Here is a 15,830-nt window from a genome sequence, read left to right as displayed (position 1 = left end):
GACTGGGGCAATTGCAGCTTTTTTCTCTTTGGTAGCACCTTCCCAAGCCAATTGGTTGACCAAGATTGTCTTGATTAGGGCTAAGTGGTAATCTTTTCTCTACTGCCTCCAAGACTCTGGCAAGGACATCGGGGAACCATTCACCTGGGCCTTGAACTAGGTTTCTAAAGAGCTGACTATAATTAGGAGGATTTATATTTTTTAAGGCTCTAAGTGCCAAATCTCTAACCTGATCAAAGTAGGCAACTTCTCCAATGTGGGCATGTTCATGAGGATATATGTAGGTGCTGCGGCCTGTAAGCATATCAAAGGTTACTGTAATTCCATAAGCAGCATTATTCCTTGCCACAGTTTCAGCCTCTTCCTCGTAGGAGGCTTTCCACTGTAAGAACTGTGGTCTCAATAGACATGCTTTGAGCAGTGTAACCAAGTCAAAATGAGTTTGAAGGCCGGCGCCACGGTTCACTAGGCTAATCCTCCACCTTGCGGCGCCGGCACACTGGGTTCTAGTCCCGGTCGGGGCGCTGGATTTTGTCCCGGTTGCCCCTCTTCAAGGCCAGCTCTCAGCTGTGGCCAGGGAGTGCAGTGGAGGATGGCCCAAGTGCTTGGGCCCTGCACCCCATGGGAGACCAGAAGAAGCACCTGGCTCCTGCCATTGGATCAGCGTGGTGCACTGGCCGCAGCGCGCCTACCGCGGCGGCCATTGGAGGGTGAACCAACGGCAAAAGGAAGACCTTTCTCTCTGTCTCTCTCTCTCACTGTCCACTCTGCCTGTCAAAAATAAAAAAATAAAAAATAAAATAAAATTAATTAATTAATTAATTTAAAAAAATGAGTTTGAAGGTTCGCTGCCCATTGTATGAGCACCTGTTCAAAGTAGGGAGAGTTGGGGCCTGACTCCTGAGAAGCCTTTTTTAGCTTAGTAAGGACATTTATGGGAGTTGGAATCCAGGGCCTGAATTCTGCATCCGCTCCTACATTAACAGCAAACGTGCAGGTGGGATGGGGTCTAGCGGTTGCCCTGAGAGCCTGGGGTGCCCAGGGACTGCCATAAATGTGGGGATCCTCACTGGGTGTGGATGGGATGGCCTCACATGAATTATTGCCTCGAGGTCGTCTAAGTTCATCCCATGGGTTTGTGAGGGGTGGCTGACTAGACATTGCTACATTGATTGCTGTCATGTCATTTTCACTGTCCAAGCTCTCTCCCCCTAAGTCATCAACTGTTGCCTGTGAGGCAGCAGCCTGGAGTGTCAGGCTCTTATCACTCACAGATTCACTATGTTTGGTAATCTGCGCAGGATTCTGAGAGGGTGGTATCTTTCCCATGTTTGAGCGCTTAAGAGTGGCACGCCATGCCAACTCTGGCCAAAGGAAAGACACATGCAGCACTGCTGCCATAACAATGCAAATTCCTAGCACCTCAGCGGCTGATGGCATTCTGCACTGGTTTCCCTACCTTAGACAAACAGATGGTGTATCAGATCGTAAGTATGTCCTGTGCTTAGTGGGGGACTTCCTTGATTCATTAGATCAAGGCTGTATGCCCACACAGTGTTCTCCGGAGCGTCACCTCTCTCCAGTGAGGGAAGATGACTTGGTTCCGAATTCTGGGATGATCAGTCCCTTATGTGAATGTGCCAGGCGAACCGAAACTAAAAGGAGGAGCCGAGAAGCGACGCATGCTTCAGGGCGGTGTGTGCTAACCTGGGGCCACTTAGACCGAGGACAAGGACAAAGAAGGGTATAGGAGGGGGTTCTGTGCTCACCCTCACAGAACCAAACAGCACACAAAACACTGAGGGGCCTACTTGCCAAAATCAAGAGGGGACCTCGCCAAGTCCGACATTCTGTCTCTCTCTCAGTCACGTTGGTGCGCCAGATGTTGACGTTGATTTGTTCTGAGAGGAGGAGCGTGGTGGGGGCAAAAGGCGCGGAGTCACCACACAGACCTCAAGAGTCAGGTGAAAGCAGGCCAGAGGCGAGCAGCCCACAGACTCGTTTATTTCAGTTGGTACAGAGATTAAATAGCCAAGGCAGCCAATCCAGTCAAGGGGCGGTCTATGCCCTAACCAATCACAGCCTATTGCCAGGCAGGCTCTGTTGCCAAGTGGGTTGCAAAGCCATTCCTGAGTAACTGACGCTCGCTTGCCAGTGGCCATCTTGGCATGGCCTTCTCATTCCACCACACATGCACTCATATATATCATTGGAATAATTCATCTATTTCTGGATTTTGAAAATTAAAGGGCTAAAGGAGCTATGATAGAGAATAATCAATATAGATAACATCTGAGGAATGAAAACAAATTGAGTGGAATTCTATTAAGGGTAATAATGCTTTTTAGAAAGTATAGCAAAAATAAGATTGGGCTAGATTCACCAATGGAAAAATTATTTATAATTGAAAACCATAAAAAATGGCAGATACATATATATGAACTTAGACCACAAAATCTATATTATCTCACCAACATTTTGACAATAGGATAAATCTTCTTTGAGTATGGATCTGCTGGTTGATATTCCATTCACCATTCTTGCATTAAAAACCTGTCAGTTTTATCCAAACACAAAACCCTCTAGAATTTTGCAAAACTTTTCCCATTGTTTACTGTGGTGGCAATACCACTGAATTCAATTTGTCCTTATCAAATTAGTCAATTTATTTTTCATTAAAACAAATATTTTCACATTTATAAATTTGCAATTAGAAATACAAATTAAATTTCAATGAAACGTTCTGATAACCACAAAAATATTGGTACATTTGTGGGAAACAACAAAACATAATAATGCCCAGCATATGTATACATATGGAGAGAAAGCATAAAAGAGAAGTTTATCAGCCATGATCACCCAGCACACTATGGGCATCAGTCAGCTACATGTCATCAAGGAAATAAAGATCCCTGGAAAAATCTGGAAGCTTTGTTAAACACAGGTAAGTTAAGAGAATTTCTTAAGAGAATATATGAAATCCTTCAGGAAAGAATAGCAATTTAATTAGTTTATGCTTTAAATTATGCATCGGTGTAATGCTCAAGCACTCATTATGTCCCTCGCTCAGTGTTATGAGATCATCCAACTTGTGTATCTGTCATGTATTTCTATGTTCAGGTCATAAGTGTTAAGAAAGATTTAGTAATGCAATGGATGGGGCTAGAGTTTGTCACATACTTAGCACAATGCTGGAGATGATAAGAAAAGATAACTTCAACCCAGAGGGCAGGCCGTAACTTATCATTTGGCTAAACTTTCATAACCAGGAAGAACTGTTAACTTAGAAAAATGAAACAATGACTAAGTAAACTCTCTTTTGTGACTTCATGATATTAATTTCAATAATTTTAAAAATACTCCATTAAATTTCATAATTACAAATGCAATGATGTTGCGTATCTGGTGGTAGGATGTGTGGAGGATCCAACTTACTGTTGGTAACCACAACAGTTACCTGGTTGAAGTATACACAAGGAGGATGTATGAATAGAAACCAGAGAGTAGCCTACCAGCCAGCAGCACCCTATACCTATTTGTAAGCATATTTAGAAAGATTTCTCTACATGTAGAAGATTTGAGCTCCAGGAATTTGGGCTCATATTCTTGCAGTTCCAACTACCTCAAATCCCAAGAATCCTGGAAAAAGATTTAATCAACCAGTCTTAGGTTGAATTTCTGTCATTAAATCATTAACTGAAGCCATTTGAATAGGATACTAATATTTATCTATACTAGAACATTTATGAATATTTACAACATATGTACAAATGTATACAGGATACCCTACTAAGTGGATAAATTCTCCATGGGAAAAATTAAAACTATACCCATCATTGGAATTCATAGATAGAGACATATGTAACATATGTAACATGTGAGGAGAGTCTAAAAATTTAGACTATTGGGACCCCCAAGATATGTCACCCTAAGTAAGAAAAGCATTTCACTGTTGTAGGTATATTCCACTGGTAGAATTTACAGTTAAAGGGGTCAGTACAAAACTACTTAAAGCAACATAATTCTAGCCTCAGGTTCCTACACAGTCTAGGCTAACAAGTTCTTCTATAGTAAAATGGAATGAATTCTAAAACTGAAAAAAAAAATAGCAAAACTCAGGCATGCTAGATATATCCATTACCAGGTTCTTTCATTTCTTTGAGGATACAGATTCCTGATTTAGTTTACAAATCCGTCTTCTGACATAGTCAAGCGAACAGAGTGAGAATGATCAACCTATTGTAGAGCACCTCAGGTAGAGTGACAGTTAGCATTCAAAAATGAGAACTTCCACTAAACGCATACGTAAGCCTGGAGAATATGTGGTACTCAACAGGCACAGAATAGACTAATCCACCCAGTGATTTTCCAACAAAATTAATTAAATTTAGACTGCTCAAGAATGAAAATATATATAGACTCCACGAAAGAAGATAGGAAAGATGAAGAGATAAGAACATGAACAAAGATTAAATATGAGATGTCTAAATGAGTAGTGGAAATTTATAATGGAAACAGACAGAATAAGAAAGGCTAAAAATAAAAATATAATGATCAGAATAGTTTATAAGTTAGATTAAATAGATTCCTTCTCATTAACCCTACAGTTAGAGATCACTTTCTCTTGAATTGGCCTTTGGAACTTATAAAAATCCATGTCATAATAAGATGGGGAAAAAACCTATGTAACAAACACAAGGAAATGGGGATATACTATCCATAATAATTTTTGTCCAAACTGCAATAAAATAGCAAAATAACCACAAGAACAACAATAGCGATAACAAAAACTCACTATGGCAGATTCTTTAATTTTTTAAATCCTTGGCCAGCGCCGCGGCTCACTAGGCTAATCCTCCACCTGCGGAGCTGGCACCCCAGGTTCTAGTCCTGGTTGGGGCGCCGGATTCTGTCCTGGTTGCTCTTCTTCCAGTCCAGCTCTCTGCTGAGGCCCAGGAGTGCAGTGGAGGATGGCCCAGGTCCTTGGGCCCTGCACCTGCATGGTAGACCAGGAGGAAGCACCTGGCTCCTGGCTTCGGATCAGCGCAGTACGCCAGCCGCAACGCACCAGCCGTGGCGGCCAATTGTGGGGTGAACCAATGGAAAAAGGAAGACCTTTCTCTTTGTCTCTCTCTCTCTCTCACTGTCTAACTCTACCTGTCAAAAAAAAAATTAAATCCTAGGGTGAAAAGAAAAATCGGAACTAAATGTTTATAATAACAAAGAGAATTATATGTCACATTTCTCATAACTCAAAATGCTTTCGTTAATAAACAAGTAAAAGTAAAATAATTTAATTACCTGATATAAATTCAATTCAGTGAATTCAAGAATACCAAATGTAGGAAGATCAAGAACACAAAATTAATAGCATGTGAGGGGGCACTGCTGTGGCACAGTGGATTAAAGCCCTGGCTTGCAGTGCTGGACTCCCATATGGGCACTGGTTTAAGTCCTGGCTGCTCTATTCTGATCCTGCTCTCTGCTATGGACTGGGAGGGTAGCAGATGATGGCCTAAATGCTTTGGCCACTGTACGCACGTGGGAAACCTGGAGGAGGCTCCTGGCTCCTGGCTTCAGATTGGCCCACTACCTCCATTGTGGCCATTTAGGGAGTGATCCAGTGATCCAGTGGGTAGAACACTTGTAATTCTTTGTAACTCTGCCCCTCACAAAAATAAAATAAATCTTTAAAAAATATATGAGAAATTTTGATTTTAAAATAGCAAATAATGCTATGAATGAATACTTTGAAATAGCAATAAGAGACAAACCTAGAGAGCTGAATTTATTGTGAAAAATAGACAGAAATCTACATACCAACCATTAGAAGTAGGAAAGTGGCTACAACCAAGAGATATAATGGTGCAACTAGTTCAAATATTTCCCCACATAAAAGTGTGATGGATTAAAAAATACTAATGCAATAGATAATCATAATACAAATAAAGCGAGCAATTTGAATCCCAAAAGGCTCATATACTGATAGGCAGATGATCATATAAAGGAATTGAATAAAAGTGTAAATAATATTTTTAAAAGATCTAAAAAATGGAAGGATACAATTTGTGGTTCCACATGTTGGGAGCCTTGAAGCTCCTTCCCAACAAATAAGCTGAACAAACTGAAAAGTCAGCACTTCTCTGGGGTCCTTAAGAGTGAGGACATAGAGCAAACCACTGCCCCCTGGAGTGGCGAGACAGGCAAACAGGAAGGGTGAAGGCTCACCACTCCTGCCGCTGTGAGCAGAAACAGCAGGAAGCTGGGCCTTGGTGGGCAAACCTGAATGGTAGCCAAGGAGTTGCTGGAGTTCAGTGTGGACAGCTCTGCTAGTTAAACACCTCCAGTGGCACAGTGATAGGACCACCGCCATGCTTTGTGAGTTTCACCTCCAGGAACGCGAGTGGATTCCCACAGCACATAGCAGAGAAAAACCAGCTGTGCTTTTGGTGGTGGTGATGGTGGGGGGAGGGGGCAGAAAGGAACAGTTCTAAAATTTAGCAGAGTACATTGTTCTTCCCAACAAGTGGAACTTAGCCTGCTAGGGTGCTGTCAGAGCCTGGCTGATCTGGGAGAGGGGACAGAGACTGCTCAGGTCAACTCTAGTTTTCTATGTGTGATGAGGAAAATACCCAAGGCCAAGCCACAGTTAGCCATTTCTCTCCCAACTAAGAAGAGAGCAGAAAAACAAACAAACAACAACAGCAACAACTGAAAAACACTTGTGAGATTCACAGTCTAGGACTCAGGCTCCCTAGCAAGCCGAGACCTAATCATAGACTGTTGATGACTTCTCCCCGGCAGCACTCACAGCCGTCACCACGCCTATTTATAGCACATCCTTTCACCCAGTGCAACATGTCCAGCTGTCAAGAACAAAACTACAAAAAATTCCAAAAAGCAAAAAGCACAATTTGAAGAGATAGAGCAGGCATCTGAACCATACATGGCTGAAACACTGAGATTATAAAACAGAGAAATCAAAACAACTATGATTAGTATGCTAAGGGCTGTAAGCAGAAAGTGGGCAGCGTGCAAGCACAGATGGGCCATGTAAATGAAGAGATGGAAATTCTAAGAAGGAATTCTGGAGATCAAAAACACTGTCACAGCAATGAAGAATGTCCTGATGGGCTTATTACTAGACTGGACACAGCTGAAGACAGACTCTCTGAGCCGGAATATATCTCAATAGAAACCTGAAAGACTGAAAAGCGAAGCAAGCAATGCAGAAAAACACAGAGAACAGAAATTGCAAGCTTGTGGGACAACTACAAAAGGTCCTAATGTGTATGATGGGAATATGGGAAAGAGAATCAACAGAGAGAGGAACACAAGCAATACTTGAAACACTATTGGCTGAGAGTTTCTGCAAATTAATATCAGACTTCAAATCACACTACATGAAACTCAGGAAAAAAACTAAGAAACATAAATTTTTAAAAAATCCACACACACAACGGCACATATTTTTTTCAAACTATAGAAAATAAAACACAAAAATCCTGATGGAAGCCACAAAAAAAAAAAAACCACCTTTTACACAAGAACAAAGAATGATAAGATGACTTCTCAGAAACCACATAAGAGGAGAGTGGAATCAAAATTTAGTAGAAAGATACAAAGTTCCTAGAATTCTGTACTTCGTGAAATTATCCTTAAAAAGTGAAGGAGGAGAAAAGTCTTTCCCCAAGAAAATAAGGAAATTTGTTGCCAACAGGTCTGTTTTATAAAGCATTTTAAAAAAAATAAAGTTATTTAGAGAAAAGGAAAAGACTAGCATAGGTCAGGAACTCAAAACTACATAAAGAAAGGAAGAGCCCCAAAGCAGGCAAGCGTGAAATTAAAATAAAAACTGAATTGTCTTATTCTTAGTTGGCCTAGCAAATAAAGTTTTATTCAAAATAATAGTAATAATATATTTAATTGTGAATATTAATTAATAAATATATGATTATGTACTCATATAAGTGAAGTGATAGAAAGGATAGAAGGGATCAGAGAGAGGTATTAGTATCATCTTATTGTAAGATATTCAAAGTATTCAAGTAGACTTGGATTAGATGTATACTGTAAATTCTAGGCTAACCCCAAAATTTTTTTAAAGGTATGCTGATATGCTAAGAAAAAAAAGAGAATGAAATCAAACCAAATACTCAGTTAAAATGACAAGAGTCAGAGAAAAAGAGGAAGACAAAATTGGAGGAAGAAAAACAAAGCAACAAATTGAAAGCAGTAACAAATATGGTAGGTGTTAATCCAACTCTATCCCTAATGGTGTAATACCAATGGTGTAATTTAACTAGTTAAAAGACAGAGATAGTTACAGAAGCTCATAAAAGCAAAACTCAAATATTTGAGAGAAGTTCAAAAACCTAGTGGAAAAAATGGAATTAAACCACCACAAGTTCAAGGGGCAAGCATTTGGCACAAGGGGCAAGCATTTGGCACACTGGTTAAGATACTCCTTGGTACACGTACACACCATAAGAGTCCTGGCTCTGCTTCTGATTCCAACTTCCTGTGATTGTACACTCTGGGAGGTGCAAGGGTCCATACCATTCACATGGGAGAACCAGGTTGAGTTCCTGGATCCTGGCTTTAACCTGGCCCGAGTCTGGCTATTGCATTTGGATACTGAACCAGCAGTTGGAAAATCTCTGTCTGTCCCTCTCTCCCTGTCTCTCTCACTCTCTACCTTTTAAATAAATAAGTTTTTAAAATGTAAAGGATGGGTTTGCTTTCATACCAAGAATTTTGTAATCCATGCATATAAGGTAATCTCAAAGAGTTCATGGAAATATGTATTACGAAAAACTATGCATGGATTTCAAACTTTTTTGCACCAAAATAAAAATACCTTTTTTCTTTGGTTGTAATTTTGAAAGAATATATAAAATATTTTATGGAGTTCACTGCAGTATTTAAATATACATGGCAGAAACAGATCATACCAAACAACTAGCCTTTCTATTATCTTTTGTTTGGGTTGAGAGCCTATTACCTCTTGTCTTCCAGTTCCTTGTAGAGGATCCTTGTGATTGCATCAATCCAAAAACATTTTCGTGCTCATTATCCAAGCTCTTCCATTCCCTTCCTCAACAATCCTCATCCTCTACTAATCACTGTTTTAAATTCAGATTGACTGTTTCTTTATTTAAAATTCTGCATTTGTCTTTCTGTGTCTGTCATATTTTGTTTAACATAATGGCCTCCAATTACATACATTTTACTGCAAATGTCAGAGTTTCATTCTTTTAAAGGCTGAATAATATTCCATTTTGTATATACACATTTTCTTTATCCATTCATTTACCTAAGTAGATTTCATACATAAGCTATTATGAATAGTGTTGCAATAAACTTGGGAGTGCAGACACTTCTTTCATATATAATTCCAGTTCTTTCAATATATACCCTGAAGTGGAATAGCTGAGTCATGTGATGGTATTCTTAGATTTTAGAGAAACTGCTACACTGTTCTCCATAATGACTATGAATTTGCATTCCAACCAATAATATATAAAGGTTCACTTTTCTCCAGATCCTTTCCAACATTTACTATTTATTGTCTTTTTTATAATAGCCATCCTACATGGAGTAAAATGATACTCCAATGCAATTTTGATTATTTTTATCTTCCTGATGACTAATGACATTGAGCATTCTTTCACATATTTGTTGGCCATTTGTATTTCTTCTGAGAAATGTCTATTCAGATCTTTTGCCTGTTTCTTACCTGGGTCATTTGGGTCTGTTTTGTTTTGATTTGCTTTGCTTTTGCTGAGGTCTTTTTGTTATTATTTGCTTGTTTGTTTGTTTGTTTATATCTTCTGTATATTAATCCTTTGTCAGACGAATAAGGTACAAATATTTTATCTGATTCTATCAGCTGTTTCCTCTCTGTTGAAACTCCCTTTTGTTCTGCAAAAACTTCTTAGTTTGATATAATCTTATTTATCTATTTTTGCATTTGTTGCCTGTGTTTTGGGCATCTCATGCAAAAAACTATTAGCTATGCCAATGTCTTCATGTGTTTTCCTATGTTTTCTTCCGGGAGTTTCATAGTTTACATCGCGATCACATTTAGATCTTTTACCTGTTTTTGAGCTGATTTTTGAATGAGGTGGTGGAAGGAAGCTTGTTGCAATCTTCTGCACACCAGAACAAGTTTTGCCTGCACCACTGTTGAAGACACTGTCCTTTTTTACAGGTGGTTTCTGTCACCTTTGTCAAGGGTCTGTTGGCTGTCAATGAGAGGATTCATTTAGGAGGCTTTTGTCCTGGTCTACTAGTCCATGTGTCTGAAAAGGAGTAATAAATATTAGACCAAAAGTCAATGAAATTGAAAATAGGCAATCAATAGAGATAACCACAAAATACAAACTGGTTCATTGAAAAAAATCAATAAAATTGATAAACTTCTGGCCAGACTAAGAAAAAGAGGAAAAAGACAGAGATTCTTAGCATCAGAAATAAAAGAAAGTACATCACTATAGATTTCTTGGACATTAAAAAGATAATAAGGAAATACCATGACCAACTGTATGCCCGCAAATTCAATAATCTGGATGAAATCGAACAATTCCTTGAAATACACAAACGGCCAACACTCCCACAAAAAGAAATACAAGTAGATTTTTGAGTAGGTCTATATCTAGTTTTTAAAGTTAAATCAGTAATTAAAAACCCTCCAAGTCAGAAAGATTAGCCCAAGTGAGTTCACTAGTACTATTGTACCAAGCATTTAATAAGAAAATTGTGCCAGTTATATACAATGTCTTTCAGAGGGAAAGCAGAGAGACTACTTCCTAACTTATTCTCAGATGCCTGCATTACTCTAATACCAAAACAAACCAAAGCATTACAATAAAGCCACAGACCAATATCTCTCATGAACATAAATGCAAAAATCTTTGAAAAAACAAAAACATAAACAAATGAAGTCAAAGAATGTATAAAAAATGTAGACATCACAACCAAATGAGATTTATCCCAGGTTTGCTAGACTCTTTCAACATTCAAAAATTAATTAATGTAATCTATTTTATTAATAGACAAAAAATTGTGTAATCATATAAATAGACACAGGAAAAGCATTTGGCAAAATCCAATACCTATTTTTCACCAAAAAAAAAAAAAAAAAACTTTCAGTAAACTAAAACCAGAAGTGACCTTCCTCAGGCTGATAAAGAGTATCTACCAAAAAAGTCTACAACTATCATTATACGTAGAGGTGAGAAAAGCAAAAATTTCTCAGAGATAAGGTACAACACAAGGATGTATTTTCTCAAAGGTCCTTTTCAGCATTTTACTAAAGTTCTAGCTTTTGTAGTAAGACAGAAAAGGAAATTAAAGGTATACAGATTGGAAATGGATGAATAAAACTGTCTTTGTTCTTAAGAAAAAACTTGATACAACTTATTGAAGGTACTTTTAACTGAATTGCATAAAAGAAACCTACTGAAAAGAGAGAAGAACCAAGAACAGTGTGTGTGACTAGCCTCTCCCAAACTTACGTTCCTTTAATTTATACAAATATAAATACAGGCTGTCTGAATGAAAACGTTGGTAGGTAGGTTGCTGAAAAAGATTTTTTAACTTAATGAGTAGGGTCTCTGCTCTCATTTTCTTCACATTTTTAAGAGAGTTTGTTGTTACATTTACTTTTATTTATTTGAAAGGCAGAGACACAGAGAGAAAGGGAGTCAGAAACAGATGTCCCATCTACTGCTTTACTCCCCAGATCTCACAGCCCCTGAGAGGAGGCCAGGCCAAATCCAGGAGCCCAGAACTCAGTCTGGGTCTCTCACAAAGGTGGCAGGGATCCAACAATTTGAGTTCACCTGCTGCCTCCCAGGGTGAACATGAGCAGGAAGCTGGAACCAGGAGCAGAACAGGACTCAAACTTAGGCAATCTGATGTGGGAAACACACATCCCCACGTGTTGTCTTAACTGCTAGGCCAAACACCTGCCTGTGTTTCATATTTTAGAATGTTCCATAAAGCTTCACTAATTTTGAAATTACAAAGATCAGTGAATAAGTTAAGAATTCCACCAAAGGGAGCCAAGTAAAATTCTAGAATCTACAGTGTGGAATTTAGAAATAAAAACTATATGGTTGCTAGGAAATTCAATTTACTGTTCATAGAATTTGTTTAAATTTTAGCTTGTATTGCACATGTGTGTGCCACCACCAGAATATATAGATAGATTTATCATCTGTGTGAAAACTGACAGGATAAAGAATCTAAAGGAAAATGTGTCTGATCTTGCAGTGAGGAAGTCTTCCTTAAGCATAATGCAGAGGAAGAATCATTTAAGAGAATCTTTTAGGCATTTATATCTACAGAAATTTATGCTTCCATATGTTGAAACATTATGTTTATAACACTATATAATATATATGTATATATTTCCTCCACTGCAAACTAGAAGACTATTTTTTTTTTTAATTTCCTGAATGATTGGAAGAGAATGATCACATAATGATGAGCATTAATTGAGACATTCCCAGGATAAATGAAGTTACATTCCCAGGATAAATGCATAAGTTACTATATTTTGTATTTCTCTATACCACAATTTGATAATTTAAAAAATTAAATAAGTGTACATGCGCGACTGAGGATCAACCGTCCCATCTCTTTTATGATCTAGATTCCCCCAGTATATGTGAATGGGAACTGTGTTACATCGTCATTTGTCTACGCCATAGTTGTCACTTCTTGTTTTTTGCCTCCATGCTCCTCTGCAGACTGCTGCTCACTTCCTGACAATTTCAGTCTAGACTAGCATCATCTATGTCTCTCCCACTCTCTATTACTCTGCCTTTCAATTAAATAAATAAATTTTTCCAGAAAAAAACAAGTCACATAGATAATAAAAGAAACAAATAGTAGCAAAGAGTTTGGCAAATTAAAAAAAAAAACCTATAGCACATTATTCTAATATGGAAGAATTCTAAAAATACCCATTTTAATAGAGATAATCTAAGGTTTAGGAGTTGAGTGTATGATAAGTTGCCATTGTTTAAAGCAAAATAGTGACAAGAATATTAAGTAGGGGAAAACATGATATAAAGTTGCTGTGAGATTCTGTACAATGAAAATGTCCCTTCAAAGACACCATTTTCAGCTGAGCCTTTGGGCAGGAAACAGTTTTCACTTTACAGATGATAGTCACAGACCATGAACACCTTTTTAAATGCTATTTTTCAAGGCTGAGAGCAAACGTTCCAATTACAAAAGAATTGATCTTGTTAAACTTATTCTTAAATTTTTTATTTCCTTCCTTGGTTAATTCAATTTCCCTTCAAATACATGAATCATCAAGACGTAATGTGAACATTCAGCCACAGTGGAAGAGGATGTTCCATTATTCGCATGTACCTGTTAGAATTCAGACAGAACAGATTGAGAAGGGTCAAAAGAAACTTGCTCAGCTGCATATCTACAGGAGACGTGATGGTTATTATTTTCTTGTCTTTATAGTTACTTACAAAAGATTTGTTACACTAAGAGAATGCATACCTCTCTTTGGTTCTTTTATCCAAAATGGTAGCAAATTTAAAAAGAGATAGGAAGCAAATATTTTTCTGTGTTTACAATGAGTCAAAAATTGTGTAAGGAAATTTCTCTCCAACTCAATCATTCCATGTTTATAGCTGAGGGAAAATGAATGCAGCCCCAAAAACTACCCCAATTCTTCACAGCTCTCAGTAGCAGCAAATTAACAAATTTAACACAGAATTATATAGCCTCAATGTTCTTTGTTTATGAACCCTGAGGCTTTAAGTTTCATGATCATTTGGTACCAAAGTCAAGAAATCGAATACTTTTTAAGAAAAATGACATAATAATACCATAAAATCCAATTTGCAACAAGAACCAGAAAAGCTAGAATTTGTCAAAAGGTCGATACAGGGTTTTGGGGGTAGAGAGAGGAAAGGAAAATAATTTGCTCTTGTTTCTTAGAGAAAGAACTGAGGGTAAACCAGACCCCAGAGCCCCTCCCTTATATGCCTTTTATAGAGATTTTTGCTCATGAAATATTTTGGAGTTGTCCTCTTCCTTTCCTTACCCCCCACCACTTTAACCCAGAAATTTCTGACTGCACATTTGCCAAAGGAGTTTTACTATGGTAACCTTCAGGCCTACACACAAAGCACAGAGTCAAAACAAATAGCTCTCTTTAAATGTCATTATGGGGAGTAAAATTCTATGTGGTGTATTAATGGGCCTCCCACAGCTAAATCCTAGCATACCACTTTGAAAAATGTCCCCTGTGGGCATCGCTTAAACCAACAAAGTGAGGGAATTTGAAAGTTAAGAGAAAACCCCATCTAGCTCTGGTGAAAATTAATAGAAGGCAGAAAAGAATGAATAAAGAAGTGAGAAATCAGGGAGACAAATTAAATTTGCTTTGTTTTCATCCTTTTTAATGTTATTTTAATGTGGAAAGGTCTAAAAACTATGCTTTTTTTGCTGCAATTTCCTTATTTTTGAATTTAATAAATCTTTCATGGAAGTAGAAATGCTGCCTTTGGCTTAATGGAAATAAAGAAAAGAAGAGAAATGTGTATTTCCTCCCCAATCGTAGGACAATATTCATAAGATAAGAACAATGCCTTAAGTAAGTAATATCCATACATTGCTTACACAGTGTGTACTGTTTACTTGATAAATAAATATGTTGGTTGATCATTTTCTAGAACTTATTAAGGAATAAGCTAATATCCAAAGCTTATTAAGGAATTTGTCAGCATATCTAATAGATTTCTAGAGAAAATTTGACCCATGATCTAAGTATATCTTGAGGAGAAGACATATGTGTGATTAGAAATCTTCCTAAAATATTTTAAAGTTTTTACTAGTTCTTTATTAAATCTATTACTTGTTTGCTTATTGTGTCTTTTCCAAAGCAATGGAATTCATTCTTATTTTTCTTCCCTCTGCCTGGAGCCTGCGGTAGCTTGTTCCATCTGTACTCTGACTGCCTCAAGTAGCTGACGAACTTCATTATCCACATCCTACGGGGAAAGAACTGGCATTGAGCATAATCTACACCATCTACAAGCAAGATGCTTATGGTATGGTAGTCTCTAGGCTGCCTCCCCTTGTTCTTGCTTCCTTGCTGCACACAGCTCCCCCATCAATTCTATTCCTAAATGGTTTATGCAAAATCAAACTAAAAGAGCAACCCAACTTGAACCAAATGGTACCTCACTTTGTCCATTTAATGTTGCTGTAACAGAATGCCACAGACTGAGTAATTTAAAAATACTAGAAGTTTCTTTTGCTTACACTTCCAGAAGCTGGGAAGTCCAAGGGCATGGTGATGGCATCTTGTCAGGGCCCTCTTGCTATGTCACCCATGGCAGAAAGTGGAAGGGCGAGAAAGAGCAAGAGAGCAAAAGAAAACTGAACCTGCTTTCCAAACAAACCCACTTCACCATAACCACTCTGTCCTCTTGACCTAAACACCTCCCATTAGACCCGACCTCCTAATACTTTGCTTTTTTTTTTTTTTTTTTTTGACAGGCAGAGTGGACAGTGAGAGAGAGAGAGACAGAGAGAAAGGTCTTCCTTTTGCCATTGGTTCACCCTCCAATGGCCGCCGCGGTTGGCGTGCTGCGGCCAGCGCACCGCGCTGATCCGATGGCAGGAGCCAGCTACTTATCCTGGTCTCCCATGGGGTGCAGGGCCCAAGCACTTGGGCCATCCTCCACTGCACTCCCGGGCCACAGCAGAGAGCTGGCCTGGAAGAGGGGCAACTGGGACAGAATCCGGCGCCCCGACCGGGACTAGAACCCGGTGTGCCGGCGCCG

At 38.4% G+C, this 15,830-nt stretch overlaps 1 pseudogene; it reads right to left on the bottom strand.

Annotated features, from left to right (window-relative positions):
- Positions 1-6,773: 6,773 nt before the first annotated feature.
- Positions 6,774-15,830, bottom strand: part of LOC133756676 (POU domain, class 5, transcription factor 1-like) — a 67,751-nt pseudogene continuing 58,694 nt past the window's right edge.

This window comes from Lepus europaeus, chromosome 3 (assembly GCF_033115175.1).
Source record: "Lepus europaeus isolate LE1 chromosome 3, mLepTim1.pri, whole genome shotgun sequence".
Lineage (NCBI taxonomy): Eukaryota > Metazoa > Chordata > Mammalia > Lagomorpha > Leporidae > Lepus > Lepus europaeus.
This window is presented reverse-complemented; position numbering and strand designations above follow the sequence as displayed.